Here is a 14,358-nt window from a genome sequence, read left to right as displayed (position 1 = left end):
AAGCAACCTAAATGGGAAGCATATTTTAATTGGCATTTTGAGGCCTCTCAACCTATAAAGTGATTCAAAAATTTTTCCTCCAAAATACAAATTCTTAATGAACCAAAGCAAATTCCAAGTTGCCTTAGAAACTCAAGTTGAAGTTTCGAAATGTTCTTCTGATGTCTCATTATCTGCACCTTCTGCTCCTTTGCTGCCTACCTGTCCTCCCCTTTACTCTTCACTCCCTGAACTCATACTTTATAACGATGAATCTGAGGCTCCATTAGAACCCCCTGCTCTATCTCTCCTTTTAAAGTTAAACCATTGTCCAATGGCCTGAGTCGACACCCCTTACTTTTTCTACCCCATGGACTAAAGCTGAGCTTCATACCATTATAAAGATGTTCCGAATCTCAAAAAAGACACCACTGAGTTTACTAGAGAATTTCTACTCATTATCTAGATATATGAGGCAGGGTTCTCTGACTTCTATCAGCCTATTCATATGCTCATAGGAGAATGAATGCCAGAAAATGACTAAACAAGGTGAGATAGCAAAACTCTATGAGAGATTTTCCCCATTAAAAACAAGAAACCATGAACAAAGCCTCAAAGCTGGCTTCATGAAAAGATACCCAAGATTTTTCCTCAAGTTATTGATTGTAAGAAATTTTTTAAAAGTGTTAAAAACCCCAATAAAACCATTTTTATTACTATAATAGATTTGAAAACACTTTTAAACAGTAATCCAGCATAGATGAAGTCAATGATGACACCTTGATGCTTTTTAATTCAGCCTCTGTTGAGGGTCTACAGGACGAACTTGAACAACTGGTAAAAAAAAAAAAAAATTAAACCTTAACTGGGCCACCATGTAAACCCATGATTTAGTAAACTATGCTGAGCAGCAATCCCAGCAGCTACCCAAAAAGATACCCAAAAGAAAGCCACACAGGCCCTAACTCTAAATGCTCAAATTTAGGCAACCTCAGGGATGAGCCTATAATTACAATTGATGGCAAATATGTCTTTCAGAGTCCCCAAGGCAAACTACCATTCAAAGGGGTTTGTAATTATTGTAAAAAGTCTGGACATCGGAAAAAAGATTGCATAAAGCTGAAAAAACAACTACAACGCTAATCAATACAACAAATAAAAGCTTACAAAATTTGTGAATCCTCTTCAAGGGCTCCAACTTAAGTTTTCTCAGCCAATAAGGTTACTCAGAAGATCAAAAGGCGATTTTTACCATGCTCCTAATTCTTTAGGAAAAATTGATCTAACTATTGGGAATGAGGTAACCAAGGCCCTGGTAGAAACCACAGCTGCCTTATCAATTCTGAACCCCACCAGACTCTCCATTCTCCTTTCTCAGAGTGCGGAAGCCATACAAATGGTGCAAGTTTCCAATCAATCCATGACTATCTCCAAATCCCTTCCAATTCCTTTCAGATTGAACCTGTTCAGGAAATCTACCAATGTCTTTTGGTTCCCTCTGCCCTTATTCATGTCTTAAGATGAGATGACTTTCTTGAAACTCATAAAGCCCATATTTTCTCCTTTCAAAAGGAGGAAATATTCTTACATCTTGAGCTTCTAACTAATGACCCTCAAAAAAACTCATCCATGGACTTACCCATAGCTATTCCAGGTTTTTTCTGTCACTTTAACGGAATCAAGTCCTCTTTTAGATTTCATTCCAATAAACGTTGGTCAAAAAATGTCACTGACATTGGTTGCATTCATTCTGCATCAATGATGAAAATTCAAACTGACAAAAATCAACCTCTGCTTAACATCCATCAATACCCTCTGAAAGCAGAGGCCACTTAAGGAATCAAACCTATCATTGAGGAATATCACAAACAAGGCCTCATTATTTCTTGCATGATCCCTTGTATCCTCCCTGCTAAATGGCACTTTCATCAATATCTAACAGTCCTAAATCATGTTAATACCCCAGCGCCCAGTCATGCATAACCTTCACACCTTACTGTCATACCACCAGAAAATAAATTCTTGTCAGTAAGCATCCATGCTGATTCTGAAATTAAATTCTCACTTTCACATGGAAAGAGCAAAATTATACTTGGACAGTAATGCCTCAGAACCACACTGAAAGTCTGACTTCCTTTTCCCAATTTTTAAAGGCAGATATTACCAATGTAAAATGTCCTTACCAGTCCACCCACTTATAATATATGGATAACCTCCTACTCTGTTCACTCTCTGAGGAAACATCAATGAAGATTCCCTCCATCTCCTTCGAGAGTGAGCTCTGGAAACAGGATTGTCGATTTCTTTTGGACCAAAGATTAAAACAGTTCTTATGTTTTAGAACTCTTAGTGGTTATCCAATTATCTAAATCTTAAGTAATCATAAGTATCCCTGGACATTCAATGGTAAATATAGAAGAAAGCCGAAGTAATAATTTGGCTGACATTGCTGCTAAGTTAGAGGCATTAAAACAATCTCAGCACCCCATGGAAACATTCATGCTACCAACGGAAACAATTAGGGTTTTAAAAAGATAACATTATGGAAGCACATAATTTGGCTGTTCCACAACATTTTTAAAAATATGGTTAAAACAAGGCTGTAAATTTGGCCCTAAAAGAACATTATGGGTAGCTCGGGACTACCAACCACTTCTCCCTGACTGCATACAACATCATATATTTCAATACGTGCATGACTTAACTCACTAAAACACTGACCAAAAATGGTTTTATGAGAAAAACAACAATACTACTGGGGGGTCATCTCATCTCCAAAAATAGCTTCCCAGGTAAACCCCAAATGCCAAGTCAGCCCATAGTACAACCTGGAAAAACAAGTTCGTTGATGGGTTTCCTCCCTGCCTTTAGGGCCCTCTGAAGTCTTGCAAATGGACTTCATTTACTTGTCTCCTTCTCAAGGTTACAAATATGTATTAGAAATGATTTATATGTTTTTTCAATGGGTAGAAGCATTCCCATGCCACAGAGCCACAGCATCAGCAGTGAGTAAAATACTAGAGAAGAACTTCCCTACTTGGGAAATCACCTCAGAACTCCCCGGTGACTAAGGAACTAATTTCACAGGACAAATGATACCATCGGTAAGATCTGGATGATTTTACAAATTGTGCTTATCATCCCCAGCCCTCTGGTATTCATTGGCAAAACTTGTAGCCTTTCAAGCTGCCTTGGCCTAAGGCTCTTCCTTTGGTATCGCTCAACCTGAGATCTAGTCCCTTTGGCAAACATAGACTGTCTCCTTGGCAAACACACACTGCCTCCTTTTCAAATTATTACATGCAGAACCGTGAGATTTGATCAAGAAATATATGAATTTACATTGCTGAAAGGAGACCTCCTGATTTACTCTAAAGAACTGATAAGGGCCCTTAAGACTAACTCACAGCTCATAAAGCAATCTTTCCATAGTGTGCTCCTGGGAGACAAAGATCTACAACATCATGTCTCCAGTTTGGAGATTATGTCTATTGAAAATACCATCTCCATAAAGATGTTTGTCAGCTACAAAGGAAAGAGCCATATAATGTGTTACCACTTACCCCTGTGCTGCTAAACTTAAGGGTATGACTCTTTGATTAATTTTTCTCATTTAAAAAGGAAACCCAAATCTGACTGGTTATCTCAGACTACTAGAGGTCTTAAACTGAAAATCTCTAAACAACCCAAGTCCACCACTAGAATTCTCATTCTAGGATTGAAGCAGATGGCACCTGATGCAGATTGTTCTCCCAAGACTCTGGACCAGGCCAGTCATACATGATTCCACCCAGCAACCCTTATACTTTGTCTTCTATTTGACTATCTTTGTTTCATTTACTGATTATATATTCTTCTTTTTCCTAGATCTTTAGTCTAATTTCAGGATGAACATACTCAGATTCTTATGTATGCTTATTACAATGACTACCCAATTTGCTCTTCAACAGTCTTTTGCTCCTACTATCCAACAATTATCCAACAGTGCCAACTTAACTGACTGTTGAATATACACATCTGACCTAACCATACTTTTAATCAACTAGAGTTGGCCCATAAGCCTTGAAAGTTTACAAACCTAAATTGACATAATACTGGATTTAAAGTCTTTTTTATTCTCAAACTTCAAAAAAATGTTAATGGAACGCATGATCTTTCATTCATGAGGTCCTGCCAAACCAGAAGGGATTACCCAAATACAATATGGACTCTCACTAATAACTTCTCTGTCTGCTTTGAAGATATAAATGGTTTAGGCAGAATAGTGAGTTTTGTCCCTTTAAGCATATGTGACTATACTCTTTCGTATGATTCAGACAACCAGGAGTTCATACCTCAAGGGACCTTAAGTGACTACAATGTTACGTCTTACAGTGTCTCTCTGATGTGGGGAAATTCCGGAAATAATGCCTCTCAATCCTGGAAAGAGGATATCCTTCCGCTCTGGAATACTGCTTGGGGACTAGATCAAAAGTTTGGTGTTTTGTGGAAAACAAATGAAATCTGTCTCTTAGGAAATGCCAACCTGAAAACTTGGAACAATCAATGCTAACCTTTTAATCCTGATCCAAATATATGGAAACCTCAAGGGCTCTTTTAATCACTCTCATGATAAATCACATGATGACTTTAATGTCTTCTGCATGATCATCCAACATATGGCTAAGATGAAGTCTCTGCCTCAGAAATAGGATTTAATACTTCCCTCAAGTTTGGGTTAAAGGGACTAATTACATACTCTCACTTGAAAGCACCAGGTGTTTTCTCTTATGTGGGACCCAAATATAGGTCACCTTACTAACCTCATGCTGAGACAGATGTGGTATTGTTATGCTAGGACCTGATGCTGTCACCAGAAAGACTCTCCCTTCCTCCGCCATTATCACCCATCTAAGCTCTTTGGTGCATAAACTTCAACCAACATGAATCAAACAGAATTGGGATTTGGGGTATGGTCGTTTTGGTACTCTCTCCACCCAAAACCTTATACTAGATAGAGGCTTTGGACAGAGCTTTGTTAGAGCTTTCTTCCCTTGGTATGGCTTAGCTGAATTTAAAAAATTCTATCAGAAATCTTTTTATTTTTGTAGCACAAGCATTGAACACTACTGCAACTGGTCTTGAAGAACAACAAAGAATAACTGACAATCTGGGAGTAGTACTCCAAAACCGTGGGGCTCTCAATTTGTTAGCCAACTTGTGCCCTTTTGGGAGATGAATCTTATTTCTATGTTAACAAATCAGATAAAGTGATACAACAACACGAGATTCTAGAAAAGAATGTTAAGATCCTTGAATAGAAAATTACTCCATAAATTAGGATGGGACAGACTTATTTAGCTGGCTGCCCACAAGAATAGGGACCTGGCTTTGTTCTATATTACAGGCTTAATCATATTGTATTTTTGTGATTGTACTGTTCACTACCTTAATTAGGTGTCTTACCAGGTGCATCAAACAACTAACAGCCACTGCCAGAATAAGGTAGCTTAATGTCCAGAGATGTTACAACAAATAAACCCAAGTGAGACCACCTCTACAAAAGAACTTCCTATTTGAGGAATATGTGACTTAGCTCTGCTTCCAACAAGCCTCTGTTCTCAAGTGTGACCATAAGCTCTCCTATGGTAAACTCAGGAAACTGCTTTCCCTCCAATGTGGGACATGACATACCAGGAATGAGCCTTCCTGGAAATGAGGGTCAGTGCTGCTTTTACAATGACGGACCAATACTTCCTCATGGTTGATTATCAATGCTTTCTAAGAAAAAAATCTAGATCAAAAGGTGAAAATGTTAAAGAAAAACTGCAAAATAAAGTTGATATTGTCAAGAGAGTAATATAAAATGGATCTGGGAGACCTCCAGGAAGCTGAGCTAATCTACACCCTCCATGTGAAACTGAACTTTTGAACTGGGCTAAACCAGACCGCTACATCCCAAAGCGATTCCTGGAACTGGCTCGGCATCGCTGAACTCTCTATTTAAAAAAAACCTTTTGGGCTCTGTCCGGGTAGCTCAGTTGGTTATAGCATTGTGGGATCGATCTATGGACAAGGCACATACAAGATGCAACCAATTACCCAGCTGGCGTGGCTCAGTGGTTGAGCATCACCCTATGAACCAGGAGGTCACAGTTTAATTCCTAGTCAGGGCATATGCCCGGGTTGTGGCTTCAATCCCCAGTGTGGGGCATGCAGGAGGCAGCTAATCAATGATTCTCTCTCATTCTTGATGTTTCTATCTCCCTCTCTCTCCTTTCTGAAATCAATAAAAATGTATATTTTAAAATAAAAAAGATGTAGTGCAATTTGGGGGTTTATTGAGAAGAATATTTAAAATTGACACTCTTCCAGAGAACCTGGCAGGTCTGGTCTTTGTATTCATTAATGTTTTCCTTACCCCATATCCCATCTTTTCTCAGAGTTTAAGAGTTTCTTTTGAGTGGGTAAATGTACAAGTCCATATAATAATTTGAAGATGTGTTAAAACATTGTACAAGTTCATATAATAGTTTGAAAATGTGTTAAAACATTGAACTATGTGATTATGTAAAGTAAAATTAATCAGAATGATGTGGAAGGTATAGCATGATGACTATAGTTAATACTGTACATATATATGAAAGTTGCCAAGAGAATAGATCTTAAAAGTTCTCATCAAAAAATTTGTAACTAGGTGTGGTGATGGATATTAATTAAACTTATTATGATGAGCATTTACATATATATATATATATATATATATATATATATATATATACACACACACACACATATATATATAGAATCATTATGTTGTATGCCTAAAAGTAATACAATGTCATATGTCAATTATATCTCAATTTAAAAAATAAAATAAAATGCTCAGAATGATGAGAATGAGGATGCAAAGAAAAACAGAGAAACACTCCTCCTGACTACTATTAATAATAGTTATCCTTTAATTATGCCCTTGTTATGCGATAGCACAATTATTCAAAGGATAGACTCTCAAAACTGACTTCTTGGGTTCAAATCCTGGTCCCATCATTTCCTTAGCTGAGTAACCTGTTGAAATTCTCAGTATAAGATATAAGTTTTGCCGCCATAGGTAAAATAAGGTGTGTTAACTCACTTGACATATTATGTTTGATAAACATTAATAATCTCTATAATAATAAAAGCATAATATGCTAATTAGACTGGATAGCCGAACAACTTTCCGACATCCTTCCGGACGACCTTCCACTTGAAGCTGGGGCTGCGAGGGCCAAGCCCCTTCCTTGAATTTCGTGCATCGGGCCTCTAGTAATAATAATAGAAACAGAAAATGGAAGATGGCTTTACTCTGCATATTAGCCTGGGGAAGTAGAGGTATTTTCCTATCCAAAGTTCTAATCAAACTAAGAATTGTTATACCACAAAATTGCAGATTTGTGTATGTGTGTGTGTGGGGGGTAGAATAATGGATCATTTCTTCTGGAAAACTAATGTCACCATACTATTGTTTCTAGGGATCAGATTTGGCTTGAGCTAAGCACTCCTCCCAAAACTGAAGCCTACTCAGAACACATTACTTTTTTACAGTAACATTTATAGGAACCAAATACCACTAGTATTTTATTAAGTTACATATTTTAGGGGGAAGCTCACAAAATTGAACGTCAAGGTATGAACTACAGTTAATCATGCTAAAATTATTGGTGTAACTATAACAATAATAATATTCAATGACATTTTAATTTCGTAGCATGGCTTGTCATGTTCTCCATAACCTAGCCCTACCCTACTTCCCAGCCTATCTACCTTAAATTCCAGGCTCCAGCTATTCCAACCTGCTCTTCTACCTGTGAACACACCAGACTTCCATTCCTCTATCCCAGTGGTCGCCAACCGGTGGTCCGCAGAACACTGGTGGTCCGTGAGGCCCGAAAGGTTGGCGACCACTGCTCTATACTATTCCCTTGTTCCAGCGGGCCTCCATTCCACGGAGGACATGCTCTTCCTTCCTCAAGTCCCAGCTCAAATGCGATACCCACCACAAAACTTTTCTCAGTTCTTAACCTTAAGTGAACCTCTCCTTTCCTCTGCCATTTAAGATGACACTATTGATAGCGCTGCCATAGGACTCCAATTGCACTGTCTGGTGTTGAAGATATCGGTCAGCATGCCTATCTTACTCCAGAGGCTAACCTTCTTGAAGGCAGGGACCGTGTGTTCTTCCCATGAACTTAGTTTTAGCATATGGTTCAGTCTCATAATCTTTGCAGTCTCGGGAAATACTTTGATGTATACAAAGAACATCCCAAAGAAAAGGCCAACTAGCTCAAAATATATACATTCTTCCGGTCACTAGGTCATTTTTGGAAAGCTTTAGTTATAGAAGCAAGACACTTTCTTTTGTACTTTCCCACTGTCGTTCTACACCCAATTAAGTTAAAGGAATATCTCACTTAAGAAAAAGACTACAGCCCAGCCAGTGTGGCTCAGTGGTTGAGCCTTTAACCATCAACCAGGAGGTCACGGTTCCATTTCCAGTCAGGTCACATGCCCAGGTTGTGGGCTCTATCCCAGTAGGGGGTGTACAGGAGGCAACCAATTGATGCTTCTCTGTCATCATTGATGTTTCTCTGTCTCTGTCTCTCTCTCTCTCTTTTTGTCTCTCTCTCAAATCAATAAAACATATTTTTAAAAAGAAAAAGACTACAAAAGCTGGAGGTTCAAAAGATCGAGGCATGGGATAAGGAAATAAAGCCTATAAATCTGACCAGGTCTGTCTAACTCTCTTCCTCTAGCTTGAGTTTCATGACCAGATCCACCCCTTAAGCACCATGGCCTGCCCTCATAGATTCAGACACCAACCAATGCATACCATCAGCCCTCTCTCTTCAAAGTCACAGTCAGAAGTCAGAAGTTGGAAGAGATTTCCTAATATCCTGATCTACCTCCCATATTTTTCTCCATCCCTATATTTATCCTACTGATATGAAAGGGTCCTTGTTATCCTACTTACCTACACACAAAAGGTAAGAAACTGAGAAGGATGTCCTCAGTCAGTGGTGCTAAAAGTATGAGTCGTTGCAAAATTGCAGGTGAAACTATTTTGTTTTGTAATTTCCATTTCTCAGGGCCTTAAAAAAACACACATTTTTGGCAATGACTTGGGCACTAACTCTGTTATTTGCATTCACATGTTATTTTAAAAAAGGTGTAACTGTACGATGAGTAACTGGTGCTTTCACTGCAGAATCTTGTCTAGCGTCCTCAGTTCTCTGCCTGAACTAGCCAGAACAATTTCTCACACCTGAAGCCAACCCAAATCTACGAAATTGTTAGGACATACCAAATTAACACGATTTGATGGAACAGCTGACTACTCTGGGTGTAAATCCACCTACAATCAGAACTACTATCCAGGTTAAATCAAGATTTAGAAAAAAAAAAAATACTACACCCAAACTAACTGTGACACGGGAAACTAGTAAAAATAAAATGTTATTTTAAATAACTTACAGTAAGTAATAGTAATATATTTAGTGTAAATCTTGCCTAAACTTCCAAGAGGATTGACCTGTGCTGGATTAGACCTGGCATCCCAAGAAGCTTTGATTTGTTTTGGATAACCAAATTTTTTTGCCAATCCTCACCTGAGGATTTTTTTTTTTCCCCATTGATTTTTAGAGAGAGTGGAGGGGAGCAGGGAGCGGGGAGAGAGAAAAACAAGGCGATTGGTTGCCTCCCGCACTAGCCGGACCACCGCCGGGGATGGAACCTGCAACCCAGGTAGGACAAGGGCCAGGGATCGAACCTGCAACCAGGTATGCGCCCTTGATCAGGAATGGAACCTGCGACCCTTTGGTACTTGGGCCGGTGCTCTAACCACTGAGAACACCGGCCAGGCTGACGACCAACTTTTAACTGGTTATCAGTTGTTTCCCCAGGGCTGGGCGCGGCTGAAGCCAGAGGAGGTGACCCAGGGAGCCACGGATGGAGCGGTCAGCACAAGTCCTCCCGGGTGCCAGCTGGGCGTCCGGGAGGCCCGGGGGCGCTGTCTTCCCCAGCAGTCTGGGAGGCTGGGCTCCTGCGCTCCCAGATGCTGAATTGGCGCGGCACCGCCCGGGAGAACTCGGGCTTTCATTCCGACCCTCCCGGGGGCACCTGTGAGCGCAAGTCCCAGCCCAGGCGCCGGGAGGCCTCGATGCGCTCTGGGACACAGAGGCCCGCCCGAGTCGTCCCCACCCCCACCCCAGCTCTGCCACCCGCAGCCCCAGATGCGGCCTCGGGAGTCCCGGACAGTTCTCCACCGCCAACCCAACCCAAGAACACCTTTCTTCCTTCCAGGACCCACTTCTCTCTCGCTCTCGCTCCCAATTCCGTTCGAAACGCCGCCCTCAGATTCCCGGGAAAACTTGCCCGCCACGGAGAAGCGCCCTATCCAAAAAGGGTTGTCAGGGGGTGGGCGCGAGCGCACGGAGCGCCCTCTCAGCCCCCGGGACACGCTCCGACCCAGGAGCCGGTTCCAAGCTGTTTGGCCGCGGGTGACAGCGTCGCCGCCGCCGCCGCCTCCTGCTCGGAGCCGGAGGAGTTACTTCTGGCCTCCGGGAGGCTCGGCAGCTCGGCCGGCCGCCGACCCGTGGGACCCTCCCTCCCCGCGAGCTCCAGCCCTTTACCTGCGCGCCCGCCGCGGTGGGGGACTCCGGGGCGCGGCACGGGGCGCGGTGCCCCGGGTGGGCCGGGCGGTGGTGCACTGGGGACCTCGGCCGCCGCTGTCCCCTGTGGCTCCGGGCCTGCCGGGCGGTATTTATCCGGGGGCCCGGCCCCAGCGCCGGCCCCGGCCCCTGCCGGAGTATTGGGCAATCGGTCCCGCTACGCGCTGCCGCGGGAGCCGCCGCCCTCTGCCCCCGCCGAGCCCCGGGGCGGCGGCGGCCACATGGAGGAAGGGAGCCGGCCCCCTCCTCCGGGCTCCACCTTCTTTCTCTCCTCCTCCCCGGGAAGTTCTTCCCCGGGTTCTACCCCACTCCGCGCACACACACACCCCTCGCTTCTTTGCGGGGCACCTTGGCCAGTCTAAACCGGTTAGGACTGCGCGGCTTGCCGGGGGAAGGAGGAGGAGGAGGCGGAGAAGATGGAGGCGGAAAAGCGGGCGGTGGGGGCGCTGCTCCAGCTCTCGCGGCCCCGAGCGGTGCGGGGCCAAGCCGGCCAGGCGGAGAGAGGGCACTGCCAGGGCCCCGGGCCGGGCCGGGAGCCACCAAGGCGGTAGAGCTTGGCACCGCCGGCCGGGCGCCCTCTCCGCGCACACAGGAGCGCGCCCGGCGCCGCCGCGCCCCCGCCGCCGCGCTGGTGCCCACGCCGACCCTCCCAGGACCCAGGCGCATGTGGGGGTCGGGGGGTGGGTCCCGGGGTCTAGAGCTGAATGCGAGTCGCCCCAGGTCTCCCAGGCTCCTGAGGCCGCCGGGCGCCCTTCTGGGCAGGAGCTGTAGACTCCGCTGGCAGTGATCCCAGAGAAACGGGCACCAGAATTCTGGAGTCGGTGCTCCTGGGCAGAGAGCAGTGAGGATGCCAAGTGCTGTCCTTTGTGACAGCTCCGCGGAAAGGAGGGCGCCCCGCAGTGCACACAGCTAAGGGGTGTCCTGCAGGTGGACTGCGCTGACCATACACTCCCACCTGTGGCTGAAAGGTCATGGGCAAGGCGCTGCGTGCTGTATCCCCACAGAGTCACTGCAAAGGACTGGGCGTAGTCCACAGGGACCAGGGGCTCACCTGGTGTGGGAACCCCTACACTATGCACCTCTTGGTTTCCTGTGTGTGTGTATACATATTTCTGGGAAGGGGTACCATACCTTCTGGCTTTTCAAAGGGGCCTGGGGCCATCCAGCACGGGGATGAGAATTCCCTTATACACGGAAGGCTCTGGTTTTGACTTAGAGACCCTACACTTAGCAAAGGGTCGATTTCTGAAGTCCACGTTAAGCTGCCTACCTTCCTGAGCTTCCGTTTTCTCATCTTGCCTGTGAGATGAGAATTAAAAAATAAAACAAACAAAAAACTCTGTGGACCCTGACGACGCATGTCAAGTTTTCTTACAGATATCCAAACAGCAGGTCATCGCTTTGTCCCACACCATCCCTTCCTACCAGGTTATGGGGAAGAGAATGGCCAGTGCTAGCTGACATTATTTTTTGTTGTCGGAGGGAGAAAGATGAGGGAGAAAATTTAAGTAACAGTAAGGCTAAAAGGGACGTGGTCCAAGGAATACTCTGGAAAGAAAAAAAAATGGAAAGATGATTCTGTTAACATCAAAAATTTATTTCTTAGGCGAAGGGAAGCAATAGGGTTTCTCGTCATGTTCTATTTTTTGAACACAATGGTTACTCAGTGGTGTGGTTACACAAGTGTGTTCACTTTGTAATAATGCATTGATCTATACATTGTTAACTTGTGTCCTTTTCTCTATGTGTGTCAATAAAAGATATTTTTAGAAAGTTTTTTCTTTGATTCAAATACCCCCTAATCGTCAGAACAAATGTCCTCTTGGTAGCTAGTCAAACCAATCAATGTATGTGGAATTATATTGGGAGACAAGGAAACCCTGCTTGAAAATACGTGTGTTCACCAATTAGTTTCTGAAGTTGCTATGTACCTGTTCTCATCTCCACCAAATTTTCACAGGTTTCTTTTAAAGAGAGTATATGGCCAGCACTCCATGTCTGTTGGGGCCTGTCCACGCCTATCAACTAAGAACTGAAAATGAGCTTACCCTTACACACAGCAAGGGCCGTTAGCATAAGACTAGATCCCAGAGGTCAAAAACTCAAATGCCCGGGGGTCCAGCCTCAATATAATGAATGCAGTGGGCAGAGGGAAGCCTGGAGAGCTCCGGGGGCATGGAAGCAGGCTCTGGGGTCCATTGGCCGCTTGGCTTTGGGAATCGCTGCCAGGCTGGAATGTGAAAATTGCCCCTACCCCTTGTGAAGGTTCACTGTTCAGTCACACCTCAGTGGAGCATGTAGACATGCAAGAGAACGCAGCAACCGAACCCAACCCTGGTGCTTTACCTATGAATGGAATTTGACCCAGAGAAACTAGGGATGTGCTCCTGATCACACCCCCAGGGTGGAGAGGAGGTGGGGAGCAGGTTGGCAGAGACAAGACTAAAACCGTTTCAGAGTTTTTACCCCCAGTGACACAAGGATGCAAGAGCTGCTTGCAAGGTGAGGGGCAGATAAGTTCAATGTTGCTGGCTTCATAGCTCTGTGCAGCCGCTGCCCTTTGGGTCTCTCTTGAGCCCGGACGGCGATGTACTTTCAACAGGATGAAGTGAGAGAAAAAGGCTGGCCATTTAAATGACCTGGGTTTACTAGTAAATGAACCTCCCTTGGGAAGAAAGAAACCAGAGGGAAAGCATTTAAAGAAAAAAAAGAAAAAGAAAAAAAAAAAGAAGGAGTTTGTTCTTTACCTTGTATTATTATGATGGAGCATTTACTGGTATTAAGTTTGCGATGGGTGAAACAGTCTAAGGTCTCCCTTCTTAGACCATTTATTGCCCCAATCTCTCAGCGAATAAGATGGAGAAATAAACCTGAAATGGCTCTGCAGTCCTTATGGCAGCAGAAACCGAAGGCAGGGGCAGGCATGGGTTGGTCAGAGGAGGGTGGGACATTTGCACAGCACCTGAGTTGCTGGTCCAGCACCTGCCTGTCTGACCAGACTTTCCTTCCTGGATTATTATGCCAGGGGAGATTTCTTCCCTTTAGTACCCATTGTTCTTCCCCTGTTTATAAATAACAGCATAGCTGTATATGCACTACACTTTGAAATAAAAATAAGTAAAGAAAATCTAATTTAGAGTTTTTATAGTAGTTAGCTCAGAGAGAGATCTAAAAATCATTCTACTAGTATTAATTCCATTTCGTTCATTCACACTCGAACAGATAAAAGATCAGAAAATAATAGAAGTGGATAAATCTTTCCCTCTGATGTTTGTAGAGTTTTTGTTGAAAGGACCAATTCTCAGATGTTAAAAATGACCTGTGTTGTTATTACATGCCATACATATTTTACTTGCAATTCTCTAGAATATTGTTTCATCTTTTCTTACCTTGACTTTCATCATAGTCTCTGGCTCAAGTGATTTTAATTTGGGAAGAAGCGGGTAAGAGGGATAAAGGCTAGTCTTTGAGTGCCTGGTGATTGCTAAGAGCCATGCTATTTCATTTATCCCTCAGAGCGATCTTACTGGTTAAATATTGCCACCTCCATCTTACAGATGAGGAACTAGAGTTCAGAGACAATGAGCTGCTTGCTGAGTCACTCAATCGACAAGTCATGGAGAAGGATTCAGGCCCTTCTGAAGGTCTGGCTGTGCCCTTCCCACTCTACCTTAGAAAAAATGGTTCAAGG

The 14,358-nt window shown here is 43.7% G+C and overlaps 1 protein-coding gene across 1 annotated transcript in view; it reads right to left on the bottom strand.

Annotated features, from left to right (window-relative positions):
* SLC16A9 (solute carrier family 16 member 9) overlaps positions 1-10,932 on the bottom strand; it is a 65,688-nt gene extending 54,756 nt beyond the window's left edge. Inside the window, exon 1 of the mRNA XM_008145478.3 lies at positions 10,629-10,932. The gene's annotated coding sequence lies outside the window, so the exon portion shown is untranslated. The remainder of the gene's footprint in view (positions 1-10,628) is intronic.
* Positions 10,933-14,358: the final 3,426 nt, after the last annotated feature.

The sequence above is a fragment of the Eptesicus fuscus genome, chromosome 17, assembly GCF_027574615.1.
Source record: "Eptesicus fuscus isolate TK198812 chromosome 17, DD_ASM_mEF_20220401, whole genome shotgun sequence".
Taxonomy (NCBI): Eukaryota; Metazoa; Chordata; class Mammalia; order Chiroptera; family Vespertilionidae; genus Eptesicus; species Eptesicus fuscus.
This window is presented reverse-complemented; position numbering and strand designations above follow the sequence as displayed.